The sequence below is a fragment of the Arachis stenosperma genome, chromosome 2 (genome assembly GCF_014773155.1).
Source record: "Arachis stenosperma cultivar V10309 chromosome 2, arast.V10309.gnm1.PFL2, whole genome shotgun sequence".
Lineage (NCBI taxonomy): Eukaryota > Viridiplantae > Streptophyta > Magnoliopsida > Fabales > Fabaceae > Arachis > Arachis stenosperma.
This window is the reverse complement of record NC_080378.1, coordinates 59,160,882-59,177,565: the sequence shown is the minus strand read 5'-3', so window position 1 is coordinate 59,177,565 and position 16,684 is coordinate 59,160,882. Positions and strand designations below refer to the sequence as shown.

Sequence of the window (16,684 nt, the reverse complement as noted above, 5' to 3'; positions counted from 1 at the left end):
TAAAGTTAATTTTTAAAAGCTTGAAATTGGGTTTATTCTGTCAAGAATTGATTTGAAATTGATTTGGTGTTCTTGAAAGCTGAACACGATGTATCTTTGGAAACAACCTGATTTTGAATTGATTTGGTTTTGGACTCTTGAAGAGGGTTACGGAATGGTTTGGTTGGGATCCAAAAAGGGTGGCAAAGACCAAGTTTTAGGGGAGATGCTGCTGAAATTTCTATAAAGTTCGAGTCTTTATTTGAAATGTTATTTGGGAAAATTATGAGTTTAATGCCTTTCTTATTTTACTTGGAGGATTTTGAATTTAGGGCTTCTTTTATTATATTTACTTAGATCGATTATGAAAGCGATGAAGCTACGCTTTGAAATAATTATTGAAAAGAGAATTATAATATCCCCTTATTTCCCAAGAAAAATAGTATGTTTTTGGGTGCAAGACATTCGAAAGAGAATCTTGCTTTGAGGTTGTTTTAAAAGGTAAAAAAGGTTTATGTTTTTCTCTATTTAACATAAAGATTGTCACTTTAAGGAGTTTTCGTGACTTTAAAAGAATTTGGGTTTCGGTCGTTAAATCTCATTTTCTGACGTTTTAGATAAGCTTCAAAATATCCTTTGGATTCTGGTTTAGCAAAACAAAAATTATTTTTGAGTAGTCTAACACGCTTTAGATTTAATCGTGGAGTTGAAGCTGGTTTTGTTTAAGTAAAGAAAATGGCTTTGGAAGGAGTAACTGATCACATGACTCAGTTTGGCTTAGATCCTATTTTATTACTCAAATCAGGAAGCCAAGGTTTTAATGACTTTAAGTTAATTTGACGAAATGAGTTATGTTATTCTCCCCTAAAGACTTGAGACTCTGCCAAGAAACTTTTGATATAAAATCCCATCGTTGGATGAATGATTTTGAATATTTCAAAATAAATCTTTAATTTCCATGGTTTTGGAAGTTTTGGAAAGAGGATGCCGAGAGTGGCTTTGTTTTAAAAAAGGAACATACCTTGAGAAAAAAGGGCTTATGAGCCTGAGATGATTTGAGAAATGGAAACCTTAAAGCCAAGGCTGAAAAGAGTTGAAATTTGATTTCAAAGTAAAATAAATTGAGAAAAAGTGATTTGTGCCTTAAATGCCGATTTTATGAATTTGATGATGTTGAATGGTGGAAGTGCTATTTTGTTATGAGCCGGAATGGCTATATATAATAATGAATCATGGCTGATTGTGAAATATGTTATGAGCCGAATGGCTGACTATGAATTATGAATTTAAGCCGGATGGCTGAGATGAATGTAGATTCATGGCTGAGAATGAATGCATATATGCTAAAATATTGATAATTGTGATTTTTCACTTCCACTATCGGAGACACGAGTTTCCCTGGAAGAAAGCAGTGGCTAGCCACCACGTGCTCCAGGTGGAGACTCGAGACTCTACTGACCCTATGTTGTGAGTGTGGTCGGACATTATGAAAGTTTCGGATGAGCTCGCCCTTGTGAATATACCCCAATGAGGGTGTTGGATATGGATTATGATTATGATCACGATGATGATCGAGAATAACTCGAGTTGGGGATGCACGACAGAAGGACAGTCCAATGGTTAGCTACCAGGACTTGTCGAGTTGGCTATATAACCGATAGATGATATCATCAGCCACTAGGACAGGCATGCTTCATATGCATCTATGTGATATTATTTGGGTATGCATATTGTACTTGGTTTGCCTTTGTGATTACTTGTGATTATCTTCTAATTGTTCTACTTGCAGTAACTGTTTATTTGTGCTTGAACTTTCCTTCTTGTGTTTGTGCCTGGGATCCTATTGGACCGTGGTGATTAGTTGTTGGTTAGACTATTTGGGCCTGGGGCTATGGTTGATCATGATTTGGGCGGAAGGCCATGTTGGTTGGTGTTTCTGGTTTGAAAAAGTATGAAAGACTAATTTGGTTCAGCTTGGATAAATCTTTTGAAAGGCTTTTGAGTTTTTAATAATTGAGCAGTTCCTCTTTCAGAAAAGATTTTAGATTCTCTTTTATAATAAACCGTTGTTTTTGAAAAGATACATAAGGTGGTTATCAATTACTGTAACGATTTTATCTCTCGTATCCTATTATAGTAATTCTGCAACTCTACGGTGAGAACCCTTTCGAGGATGATATTTTCACCCTTCTACAAATTTCCTATTTCAGGATATGGACGCAGAAGTCACGAAGAGCTTATCTAGTTGTAGTCGTGATGTTTTGTATTGCTTTAGTTATTGTTTATTGTTCCCTCGCCTTTATCTTTATACATTCTGTAAGAGGGATAGGAATTGTATTAGTTAATGCTTGTAAAGTTATTATATATATATATATATATATATATATATATGTGTGTGTGTGTGTGTGTGTGTGTGTGTGTGTGTGTGTGTGTGTGTGTGTGTGTGTGTGTGTGTGTGTGTGTGTGTGTGTGTGTGTGTGTGTGTGTGTGTGTGTGTGTGTGTGTGTGTGTGTGTGTGTGTGTGTGTGTGTGTGTGTGTATGTACTCTTTGAGAATTTTTGTAAGCTGTATTGTATGTATGGAGGTACGTTTCATAACAAAGGTATTTTTGGAGCGGTATTGCGGTTTAAAGCTTTAAACAGGCTCATATTTTTAATATTAAATAGTATAAGAGTCGTCGTAATGTCCGATCTATCAGAGTAGCGCAGCCAGAAGCGTGAGCTTTGATAGTTAAGGTGTTACACAAACAGGTTCAAAACAAAAACTAAATGAGAATTTGACATCGTTATGGCACAAAAGCCTAGGTCACATCTCCAAACAGAGAATTCAGAGGCTCGTATCGGATGAAATTCATGGACCCCTAAATTTGACGGACTTTGAAATCTGCATTGAGTGCATAAAGGGGAAAAGGACAAACGAAAGAAAATTAGGTGTCGAGAGAGTTAAAAATATCTTAGAACTGATACATACCGATATATGTGGCACATTTCCTACTGTCTCTTGGAATGGACAACATTACTTTATTATGTTCATAAATGATTACTCTCGTTACGAGTATCTATATTTAATTCATGAAAAGTCCCCAACCTTGGATGTTTTCAAGTCTTTCAAAGCTGAAGTTAAACTTCAACTTGGAAAGAAAATTAAAGCTGTCAAATCTGATCGTGGTGGTGAATACTACAAAAGATATGACGGTTCACGTGAGCAACGTCCTGGGCCTTTTGCTCTTTTCCTAGAAGAGTGTGGAATTATTCTGCAATACACCAAGCCAGGCAAACCTAGCATGAATGGTGTTGCAGAGCGAATGAACTGAACTCTTAAAGACATGGTGAGAAGTATGATTAGTCATTCTTCCTTACCTGAATTACTCTGGGAAGAATCTTTAAAGACTACAGTGAACATCCTTGATAGGGTGCCAAGCAAAGTAGTTAACAAAATTCCTTATGAAATTTGGACTGGAGAAAGGCCCAGTATAAAGCATTTGCATATTTGGGGATGTCCGGCTGAGGCGCGCCCTTATAGACCTCATGAAAGAAAATTGGACTCAAGAAGAATTAGTTGCTACTTTGTTGGTTACGATGAGCATTCATGAGGGTACATGTTTTACAATCCTACATCAAGGTCTATTTTTTAAACGGGAAATGCGAGATTTCTTGAGGATGTTGAGTTTGGGGGGAAGGAAATATTAGGAATGTAGCTTTTGATGAGGATTCTATAACTGACAATGATCAGGTCTTTGTGCCTATTATTGTTCAAGATATAGTTATAGTACAAGAGTACAATGAGAATCCTACAGTAAATCCAGTTGCAGTACAAGAGAACAATGAGAATATTGTTGTTGCTCAAGATGTTACTACAGTATAGGAAAATAATGAGAATCCTCCTCAATCCCAACCCATACAACAAGCTCAACAACCTCAAGAAGTGTCATTAAGGAGATTCAATAGAGAAAGGAGAAAATTCATCTATGGTTTCAAACAAGCTTCCCGTCAATGGTATCACAGGTTTAATCAAGTCATTACCTCATATAATTTTGAGGTAAATATTATAGATGAATGTGTATACCGCAAGTTCAGTGGGAGTAAATACATACTTTTGGCCTTATATGTTGATGACATTCTACTTGCCAGGAACGACATAGGCTTCTTGCATGAAATTAAGAAATTTCTATCGAACAAATTCGACATGAAAGATCTTGCTAATGCCCTTTTTGTATTAGGAATCAAGATACTAAGAGATCGCTCTCAAGGTATTCTTGGATTATCACAAAAGAACTATATCGAAAAGATTTTAAGTAGACATGGCATGAAAACTTGTGGACCAATGGACACATCCGTAACTAAATGAAACCAGTTCAGTCTCAAGAAATGTCCTAAGAATGATCTTGAGAGGACAACAATGCATGATAAATCTTATGCATCAGCACTAGGGAGTTTAATGTATGCTCAAATCTGCACATGTCCCGATATACCATTTATAGTGGGAATGTTGGGTAGATACTTGAGTATTACGGGCATGGATCATTGGATAACTGTTAAATGCGTAATGCGTTATCTAAAGAGAACGGAAGATTTCATGATTACTTATCGGAGATTAGAAAAATTTAGAGATCATTAGGTATTCTGATTCCGATTTCATGGCAAAAGGTTGCGAAACTTTCTCACTAAGCTCATATAGTAGATGATATTGAAATGCCATTGAAGATATTTTGAGACAATAAGTCAGAAGTACTATACTCTAAAAAATAATAAGAGTTTGACAAAATTGAAGCATACAGATCTCAAGTTCTTAGTTGCAAGGAGAAAGGTTAAGAAAAAGGATTCCGATAGAACATATAGGAACAAAATATTTGCTAGCAGACCCATTAACCAAGGGATTGATCTCTAAAGTCTTTCATGAGCACACTGCTCGGATGGGTGTCAATATTTATGATACCTCGATTTAGTGGGAGTTTATTTTATAATATATGTCCTATGACAGATATTGAGTTATTTTTTCTACAGAATTAAGTTGATGGTTTATTTCATTTTATGTGAAATGTTCATTTTACAATATTTGTTTTGTGTTTTATCTCAATAAAATTTTAAAGTTGGACCAGTTGGAAATAGACATGCATGAGATCACTTGGCATGTAATTTTTATATTACTCATCCAAATTTGATCTATATCGTTAAGTATGTTAGGATGGTGATTGTCGTGGTTTAGTCACGATATTAATGTGATAAAAGTTGCGGTGATTCCATATCCAATATATGAGACGAACCAGATTGTTAAAGTAATGAGAGAAATAGCATTCAGATGCGCACATAAAGTTTATAAGATGTGATTATATCAAGAAAGAATATATGTATACAGGGGCGGATTTACGGGGGCCCTAAGGTGGCCATGGTCCCCCCGATTTTTTTTTTAAATATTATTATTAGTTTATTAATTTCTTATTATATAATTAATATATATATATATATTATAGATTAAACATATTTTTGTATATTACACACTAAAAAAATTTACATGTTAGTAATTTAATATGTATAAATTATAATGTGTATTATAATATATCAATAGCAATTAATAAATAGGTTTTAAAAATAATAAAAGCGTATAAATATATAAATAATTAAAAAATTATTGAAAAATATAGGTTTGAATTAATATAAAAAGTGATAATTATAAAAAAATTTTTTTTGACTCTTTCTATGACAACAGTAACAACTGAGTAGATTTTTTAAACAATAAAAATGATAAAAATAATATTTTAAAATAAGATGAAAGACGAACTTTTAACAGATTATATGATTGTATATGTTGAAAAAAAGAATACTTCAAAATTTATTTCATATGGTAAATTGATAACTTTAATTATATAAAATATCGCAGAATAAATTCAAAAATACCAAAATTTTTAAAGTATGTAGTTGAATATTAATTGTTATATAATATAATTATTAATTTTGACCTATATACTATAAATTATATTTTGTTGATTTTTTTACGTTATATTTAATTTATTTTATATTTTGGCCCCCTCTTATAAAACTTTTGGATCCGCCACTGTATGTATAGTTCAAGCGGGAGATTGTTAGGAAATCATTTTAGTTTTTTAATTTGTTTGTAGGCAATACATATATTAATTATAATCACCAATTATGCAATTTCAAATCAAATGACTTATATAATGGTGATCTCATTTATTGTTATAAATGCTAAATTGAATAAGTCATAATTAATTTTGAATTGGAATTAAATGAGAATAAAACCACATATTATCTTTTGTTCCTTAGATAATTATCTTTTGGATTTTAGATATATTATCTTTTGGACTTTAGATACTATTTTATTTGGACTTTAGGATTTAATGGGTGCCATACTCAAATATAAATAGTGCCTTTATGGTTTCGGTCCGTAATATACCAAAACCGTCTTTGTCGCTCTTTCCCATCAAAAGAGTTACAATTTAGCCCTATGGATACAGAAGGTTTTGGTTGAGAAAGATTGAAAGAACCACAAGATTGAAACAATTCTTCCATCAATTTCTAATTTTTATGAATAAAGTTACCCTTCTACATTATAATATATTTTTTATAACTCAATATGGATGATCCGGGTTAATAAAATAATTTATTCCAACATAACGTTCTAGTAAAAAGTAAAATTTTGATAAAAAATGAAAATTAGTTTATCTAATAAATAAAAAGCCTACCAAATAAAATTTATCATATATAATGCATATATTCTTTGTAAATTTAATAAGAATACTCACTCTTTATCCAATTTTACTCTCGGCCATGTAAATCTTCCGGCATTAATCGGTACAATTGAAGCGCACTTGTTAACCAAAAACTAATTTTATTATGCTTGGGGGTTGTGATAATTCTTTAACTATAGATATTGTTAGTTTTATACTTTTTTTTCAAGATGTTTACCAATTTTAAATGGGACGAAATACATATCATGAAGAATCCTTGACTTCAGGCCCAAAAACAAAATAAATAAGGAAAAAAAAAAGAAAAGGAAGAAAGTTAAGTAAGATTAGTTGACTTACACTTATTAATGTGTTATTAGCTAAAGTGATAAGTACTTTGCTTGTTCAATTAATAGTTTCGAATTTGGTGTTAAAAGTAAGGGGAAAATCGTAAAAAGACTTTTTGCCCTTTTCACAAAACTTCAATTAGGTCGACCCAAATTAATCATATTCAACATAATATAATTTAGATATATGTGATTCAATCTAGAAAAAAAAATGTAGATTATCAAGCTAAAAAAGACAAACTTGCATAGTACATATTAACACCTTAAGACCAATCGTACTTTATTTTGTACCATACAAATAATTTGCTATGGAATGTTTTCTATTTTGGCTTTTTAATTGCTTGTTTGGCAGGAAAGTGAAATGATCATGACATAAATACGTTTATAAATAAAATAAATTTGATTAGCCTGCCACGTACTAATGTCTTGGTTCTATGGTGTAGTGGTTAGCACTCTGGACTTTGAATCCAGCGACCTGGGTTCGACTCCCGGTAGGACCTTTTTAATCCAAAAATAAAAAATTTATTTTCCTTTGTGATTATTTGTTTGGCTCAAAAAAATAATATTTTCCTAAGGGACAATACCATTTTTCTTTTTTTAATTGTTAATACTTTATGTTAATTTCTTGTATAATGTTTTATACCTAATTCTGTAGCTCAAAATTCTTAAAGGACAATACCATTTTTCTTTTTTTAATTTTATAATGATTTATATTAATTTCTTGTATATTATTCATTTAAATTTTAAACCGAAAATGATTAGTTAAGAATAAATATATACTACTTTAATTGAGCATATGTTAGTGTTTTATTTAAAAGAAAAAAAAAAAGATCAAACATGTGTTGGTGTTAAAAGCGCAAAGATTAGATAATAAATGTTATTCCTTGATACGACCCAATGTATTTGTCAGTGTTGTTGTTTATATAATCTGTGTCAGCCAACAATCCCGACTTCTCCGAATTTTTAATTGTGTTTTTTGAATGGCTGTCTTGAAATCTGAAGTTAAGTGTAGATGTACCATGATGACTCCTTCTGATGTTTCTTTCATTCCTAGCCTCAAATTTGCAAAGGTTGAAATTAACTCGTCTTTTTTTATCATCATCTAAGAAATACTCAAACTCTTACGACTCAGAGTAATCGCAATGACGTTCGCCTTTCCCGGATGATAACCCAATTTGAAATCGTAATCTTTCAAAAATTTTATCCATCGCCGTTGTCTCATGTTAAGGACCTTCTTTTCAAATATGTACTTCAAACTTTTATGATCAAAGAAAACTTCCAACTAAGCCCCATATAAATAATGTCTCCATATCTTGAATGCAAACACCACTGCTGCCATTTCAAGATAATGAGTAGGATAATTCTTCTCATGGAGTCTCAACTGCCGTGATGCATATGCTACCACATTCTTGTGTTGCATCAGCACGCACCCCAATCCTTTCAAAGAAGTGTCACAGTATACCTCAAAAGATTTCCGGGAATCTAATAGTGTCAATACTAGTGCAATTGTTAGTTTTCTCTTCAGTGTTTCAAACCTTCTTTCACACTCTTCTGTCTATTCGAACAGTACTTCTTATCGAGTGAGGCGGGTGAGTGATAGGGCCATTTGAAAAAATCCCTTTATGAATCGTTAGTAATAACCAAGCAAACCTAGAAAACTTCAAACTTTCGTGACTGTCTTAGGCTTTTTCCACTGAACGACTGCTTCGATCTTTGAGGGATCTACTACTATTCCTTCTCGAGAAATTACGTGTCCTAAGAATGCCACTTTATTTGTTCAAATTTCACACTTCGACAACTTTGCATACAGCTTCCGTTCTCTCAGTATAAGCAACACCATCCTCAAGTGCGCTTCATGCTCTTCCTCGGTCTTGGAATAAACGAGGATATCATCTATGAACACTACCACGAATTGTTCTAGGTATGGTCAAAAAATAAGATTCATATAGTCTATGAATATCGTCGGAGCATTAGTTAGTCCAAATGTCATAACCGTATACTCATAATGATCGTATCGCATTCTGGTGTGCCAATTTGTGACTCGCATAACTGAACTGACAAGTGCACCAGGTTGTCCAAGTAATACCTCAGGTGAGTGAGGATTGAATCCCGCGAGGATTGTCGGATTGAGCAAGCTGTGGCTATCTTATAAATCTTAGTCAGGCGATATAAAGATAGTTGTTGTTTGTTGTAGGCGCATATACAAGCAATAATAATAAAACGTAGAACAGTAATGAGAGATCAGTTAAGACCTCGGAGATGCTTTTTCTTCGAGATTAACATGTCATATAAACTACTCCAACGATGAATGATGCCTTCAATGGCAAAGCTGTAAGTGATTAAGCAATTGGTCGTGGTCATTAATCTCCTCAGGTCCAAACCAAACACCCGCTCAAGCTAGATCAATCTGGGAGAAGGTGAAGCTCACGCAATTCAATTTCTGATGATCTTACTCAAAATGTCACAAACAAGGTCGGATCTTCGAAATCGGAGAATGACGTTCTATGATTCTAGCCCTTAGAGTCACAGGAACCTCAATTACCCCTGACTAATGAGATTTCATGTTATATATCCCAATTAGTCCAAGTAACTTATTGGAACCCATGATGCACTCTCAAGCTATAGCTCAATACTATCTGGGTCAGGACTTGTACAGAACTCATATAGAACAGGGGGTCTTACTTTCGTTCCACCCCAAATTCATAAAGATGAAGAGCGATAATACATCATAGAATAGAATCAAACATATATTGAAGTAGAAAAGTTATTGTATTAATCCATAGGAATCAGCAGAGCTCCTAACCTTAACCTAGGAAGTTTGGTTGCTCATAATGTATAGAAATAATGTGTATGTGCTTCTTCCTTCTTGAGAGGCATATTCGTCAGGAGGAAGGAAGTCTCTTATTTATAATAAAAACTCTAAAACTAAACCTAAAAGATATTGTTTTAATTAAAAATTACAAAAAAGGAAATAAAATAAGCTAAGAAGTGCTAAAATCTACTTTGGAGCCTATTTGGTGAGTGTTTGGGCTGATGCCTGGCATTCAAATCAAGTTCTGGGCATTTCTTACTCCCTAGCTGGCGTTGAATGCCAGTTTGGGCGTTCAACTTAGGAGGTTGGTCCTATTTGGGCGTTGAACGCCAGAAAGGGAGTAAGTTGGGCGTTCAATGCCCGTTTTGGACAGTTCTTTCCAAAAAAAGTATAGACTATATATTGCTGAAAACCCCTAGAAGTTAGCTTTCCAACGCCATTGAGAGCATGTCAATTGGAACTCGGTAGCTCCAAAAATTCTCGTTTGAATGCATGGAGGTCAAAATTTGACAACATCTGCTATCATTTCTTTGCCTCTGAATCAGACATTGCCAAACCTTGCCAAATTCACCCAAAAATCACGTAAAATCATACAAAAATCACAAAAACTCAAAATATCATCCAAAAAGTAAATTTTTCACAAAAACCTACTAAAACATAATAAAACTTAACAAAATATACTAGAAACACTAAGAAAATAGTGCCAAAAAGTGTATAAAATATCCTCTCATCACATTCTAAACGCCGTCTTTGGTATATCCAGTTCCTTTACCCGAATCTTATGATAATCCGGTCGCAAATCAATTTTTGAAAATACTACCACACCTTTCAGCTGATCCATTAGATCGTCTATCCAAGGAAGTGGGTACTTCTTCTTAATTGTAACCTTTTTCAGCTATCGGTAATCTACGCACAGTCTCATTTTTCCATCTTTTTTCTTTACTAGTAACACTTGGGCTCCCTAAGGTGACACACTCGGATCAAGAAAAACCTTTCTCTAATAGTTCTTCTAATTGTTTCTTCAGTGCTACCAGTTCCAATGGAGACATCTGGCAGGGTGCTACCGAAATCGGTCCAACTCCAATTACCAAGTCGATGCCAAACTCAATCTCTCTTTGAGGAAGAAACTCAGGTATGTCTTCCAAAAACTGGTCCGCAAAATTATAACTCGCACAACTGAACCGGAAAGTGCACTGGGTCGTCCAAGAAATACCTCAGGTGAGTAAGGATCGATCCCACGAGGATTGTCAAATTGAGCAATCAGTGGTTGTCCTGCAGACTTTAGTCAGGCGAATAGAAAGATGATTGTTGTTGTTGTTGGTGCATAAACAAAAAAAATAAAGAAAATACGTTGAAAAAATGGTAAGAAATATGTTAAGGCCTCGGAGATGCTTCTTCTTCTAGATTAACACTTCTTACTGACTACTTTAACAATGAGTGATTCATTCAATGGCAAGGCTGTAAGTGATTAAAGTCGGAGCTAGTGGTCATTAATCTCCTCTTATCCACATCAAACGCTGGTGATAATGGTCATCCAACGTGAATCAGGGTGAAGATTATGCAATTCAATCCCTCGTGATCCTACTAAAAACGCCACAGACAAGGTCAAATCTACCGGATCGGAGACTGATGCTCTTTATTCCAGCCTTAACGCCACAGAAACCTCAATTACCCATGACTAACGAGATATATGTCACATATCTCAATTAGCCCCAATAACTTGGTGGAATCTGTGATGTATTCTCAAGCTGTAACTCAATACTATTTGGCTAAGGCTTCGCAATAGCTCATGTAGAATAAGGGGTCATACTCTCATTCCACCCCAGATTCATAAAGATGAAGAACTACGATACATGATAAAATGAAATCAAACATGTATTAAAGTAGAAAAGTAATGATATTAATCCAAAGGAATGAGCAGAACTCCTATCCTTAACTTAGGAGGTTTAGCAGCTCATACTGTACAGAAATATTGTATGATAAGTTGGGAGAAGATGAAGATCTTTAATAAGAGTGATCTTCCTTCTATTTATACTAATAAATAGAACTAAAAAGATATTAATAATAATTAAAATTACAAAAATAAAATAAACTAAGCTAAAGATGTGAAAATCCACTTCTGGCCCCACTTGGTGATTGTTTGGACTGAGCTTGGTGTCCAACTTGGAGGAGTGGGCGTTGAACTCCCACTAGGGGGTGAATACACTGCCTTCAACGCTGACCTTGTTTCTTCCTGGGCGTTAAACACCAGAAAGGCGGTAAGTTGAGCGTTCAACACCCGTTTTGGGAGGTCCATTTCAAAGAAAAGTATAGACCATTATATATTTCTGAAAAGCCCTGGAAGTTAGCTCAGTTCCAAAAAATTGAATGGGGGTATTAGCTCTTTATTTCTGAACAGTTTTGGCATCTCACTTTGCCTTTGAAGCTCAGAAATATTGACATCTCTTGGAACTAGAATCCGGATGATATCATCAATTCCCTTCTTTTAGCTTTTCTTGATTCTTAAACACAGCTCTTGTTGGTGCTTTGCACCTTTGAGCCTAGCTGTGACTCTAAGCATTTTGTTTTCCCATATTACTACCGGATACATAAACGCCACATGCACTTAACTGGGGGAACCCTTTGGATTCGAATTTAGCTTTGCTTAAATTCCCAGACAGTAGTGCTGATGTGAAGGTTATCGTCGGTTAGGAATTTTCACAAAATAATTCTATTGCAAGTATAGTCCAAACCAACAAACAACCTTCAATCAGAGTTTAATTTTGTTTGTCACGAGTGCAAATCAATAATAATAACCGAGATTATTAGATCTCGAGTCGTCTCTCAAAGGAATTGCAGTGAGGTATGCACATTATTGGTTAGGAGTTTCAAGGGGTGGTATGCATATAATAAGACTAGAAATTAATTGACAAGAAAATAAATCAAACACTGAAGATAAGAAATACTAGAAAGAGGCATTCATGGCAAGGATTGATAATCTAGGATTTCTATCCTAGTCATTAATTATCATACAATACTTAACAAGAGCTAATCATATTTCATCATCTCCAACATTGTAAGAAGGTATAATGTTATCTTCATGTTGAGAGAAAGTCAAACAGGACTAGTTAATCCCAATCCATAAGTAATATTTTATCATACAATACATAACTAACTAATCACTCTAGATCACCAATCTAAATTGGGTATTAATAACTCAAGATTGCCCAATTTCTCTTTCCAATCCAAGAATGCTCAAAAACTACTCTAACATCCAACCAAGCATTTTATCAAATACTTGGAAGGCATAAAAGGAAAGCATGGAAAAAGGCAAGAATTAATAAATTCTACAACTACCCAATGCAAGAAATTAACAACAACAACGCAATTAAAACAACAACAACTCAATTAAACATCAAAAAATAAAGAAATATCAAATTGCATTAATAGAAAATCGAAGTTAACAAGAGTTCATAAAACATAAAAAGTGGTAAAATAAAGGAAATAACAAGAGAAACTAAGAAGATTGAAGCAAATTAACAAGGAAAAGTAAAGGAAACTAAATCAAAACAAGTAATTCAATCTAAATCTAAGAGAAAAACTAAACTAAGAACCCTAATTTCTAGAGAGAAGAGGGAGCTTCTCTCTCTAGAACTAACCTAAAGCATGTTTCCTACACTATCTAATTGCTCCCCCTTTGTTCACTCTTGAATTCTGCATGAAATAGCTTCGAAAATGAGTTGGATTTAGGTCTGGAAGGCTCAGAAATCTCCCTCAGCGTGTTGCCTATAATAAGGTCATGTGACCAACGTCACGTGTGCGCGTGGCTGACGCGTGCGCATCGCCTGGCAAATTGCCTCCTTACGCATACACGAGAATGACGCGTGCACATCGCTTGGAAATTGTCCTCCTCACGCGTACGCGTGAATGACGCATGCGCGTGGCCTTGAGTTCTCCAAATGCTCATTTCTTCATGAATTCTCCACTTTGCATGCTTTTTCTCTTCACTTCTTCCATCAAATCATTGCCTTATAAATCTGAAATAACTCAACAAATATATCAAGGCTTCGAATGGAATTAAAGTGAATTGAATTTAGCTAATTAAAGGTCCAAAAAGCATATTTTTAACCATTAGGCACAAATAAGAGAGAATTATAAAGCATGCTATTTCATTGAATAAATGTAGGAAAAGTTGATAAAATCCCTTAAATTCAGCACAAAATAAACCACAAAATTGAGGTTTATCAAACCTCCCCACACATAAACTAAGCATGTCCTCATGCTAAACTCAAGAAAGAGACAAAGGGTATTAACATTTATTCAATACAAATAAACTATCTGAATGCATGCAACTATCTAAATGCAATCTATCTATATGCATGCAACTACTTGGTCAAAATAAGTCGATTCCCAAGAATACATATATGAACACAAGGGCTAAAGCAATCATATCAATCAACTCCAAAATTGAATTGAGTTATTGAAAATATTTTACAAGTGCAAGAAAAGGGATGATCATAGGTGAAATCATGTAGTTGAGCAATCGAACCCTCACCGGATGTGTATCCGCTCTAGTCGCTCAAGTGTATAGGGTTGATCTAATCAATTATTTTAATCATGCTTTCAGATTTTTTTCATCTAACAATCAATAATTACTTAATGCATGCATACATTTTTTTTTTTTATTTTTATTTTATTTTTCTCATCATTTTTTTCTTTTCAAACTAATATATATATATATATATATATATATATATATATATATATATATAAGAGTATCAATGCATATGATTTAAACATTCAATACATGGGTATGTACCCAATTCCAAATATCCTCAATAAAATACAAAAATGCATTTTTATCCCAACTGATGTTCCCAAATTTTCCACAATTAAATGATAAACACTCTCACTAGCCTTAGGGGTAGTGATGTGCTAAAACTAAGAACAAAAGGGGTTTAACATAGGCTCAAAGTTGGTTAACAACGGTAGATAAAAGGTAAGGCTATTTGCGTAAGTGAGCTATTGAAATGACGACCTCAATCATATAAATGCATTTATACACAAAATAATGGACATAAAAAATCAAACAAATCAAAGACTACAATCATAGAAAGAGAATAATGCACACAAGAATGAAAATAGTGGTTATATGATGTAACCACATAATTAGGCTCAAAACTCACAGGATTGTGTGTTCTTAGATCAAAAACATGTTCTACAATATATAATTCAAGCAATTTATATGAATTTTTTTTCCTCAAATCAATTGGGGGTATCAAGAACAACTTGAAGATCATGAAGAACACCATGCATGATTTTTCGAAAAATGCATAATTTTTAAAAACATGTAATTGATACCCAACTTAAAAAATTGACACTAGACTCAAACAAGAAACACAAAAATATTTTTGATTTTTTTTTCGATTTTATAATTTTTTTTGGATTTTATTTTATATTTTTCGAAAACATATTTGTGAGAAAGGAAGTAGTGAATCCAAAGTCCTCAATCAGAATTCCAAGAATCATATAATGTTAGTCTAAAGCTCCGGTCCAGGAATTAGACATGGCCTTACAACCAACCAGGCTTCAACATGTTACCTGAAACTCTAGAATTCATTCTTAAAAACTCTGAAAATTTTCGAAAGCAGGTGATAAATTTTTGAAAGATTTTTGAAAAATTTTTGAAAATAAAACAAAAAAGAAAATTACCTAATCTGAGCAACAAGATGAACCGTCAGTTGTCCAAACTCGAACAATCCTCGACAACAGCGCCAAAAACTTGGTGTTGTTGTCGGACCAAAAACATGGCACTGTTGTTGCCAGATTAAAAACTTGGCACCATTGTGGTCTGGAAATAATTGTGAAATTGTTGCTCGAAATTGATGCCCCAGCAACAGCACCAAAAACTTGGTGCACGAAATTGTGATCTCTAACAATGGCTCTCAACTTGGTATGCGCATTTATAACTCAGCACTTTCTTCACAACTTCGCACAACTAACCAGCAAGTGCACTGGGTCGTCCAAGTAATAAACCTTACGTGAGTAAGGGTCGATCCCACGGAGATTATTTGTATGAAGCAAGCTATGGTCATCTTGTAAATCTCAGTTAGGCGGATAATAAATGGTTATGGAGTTTTCGAATAATAATAATAAATAAAAAGAAAATAAAGATAGAAATACTTATGTAAATCATTGGTGAGAATTTCAGATAAGTGTATGGAGATGCTTTGTCCCTGTTGGATCTCTGCTTTCCCACTGCCTTCCTTCAATCCTTCTTACTCCATTCCATGGCAAGCTGTATGTAGGGCATCACTGTTGTCAATGGCTACATCCCATCCTCTTAGTGAAAATGGTCCAAATGCTCTGTCACAGCACGGCTAATCGTCTATCGATTCTCGATCATGTCGGAATAGAATCCATTGATTCTTTTGCATTTGACATCATACCCAACAATCGCGAGTTTGAAGCTCATCACAGTCATTCAATCCCTGAATCCTACTCAGAATACCACAGACAAGGTTTAGACTTTCCGGATTCTCATGAATGCCGCCATCAATTCTAGCTTATACCACGAAGATTCTGATTAAGAAATCCAAGAGATATGCGCTCGGTCTAAGGTAGAACGAAGGTGGTTGTCTGTCACGCGTTCATAGGTGAGAATGATGATGAATGTCATGGATCATCACATTCATCAAGGTGAAGTGCAACGAATATCTTAGAACAGGAATAAGCTTAATTGAATAGAAAATAGTAGTAATTGCATTAAAACTTGAGGTACAGCAAAGCTCCACACCCTTAATCTATGGTGTGTAAAAACTCTACCGTTGAAAACACATAAGTGATAGTGGTCCAGGCATGGCCGAATGGCCAGCCCCCAAAAAT

At 34.2% G+C, this 16,684-nt stretch overlaps 1 non-coding gene across 1 annotated transcript; it reads left to right on the top strand.

Moving 5' to 3' along the window:
• The first annotated feature begins 7,436 nt into the window (after window positions 1-7,436).
• Window positions 7,437-7,508, top strand: TRNAQ-UUG (transfer RNA glutamine (anticodon UUG)). The gene has a single exon. It is a non-coding gene; the product is annotated as a tRNA-Gln (tRNA).
• The last annotated feature ends 9,176 nt before the right edge of the window (window positions 7,509-16,684 follow it).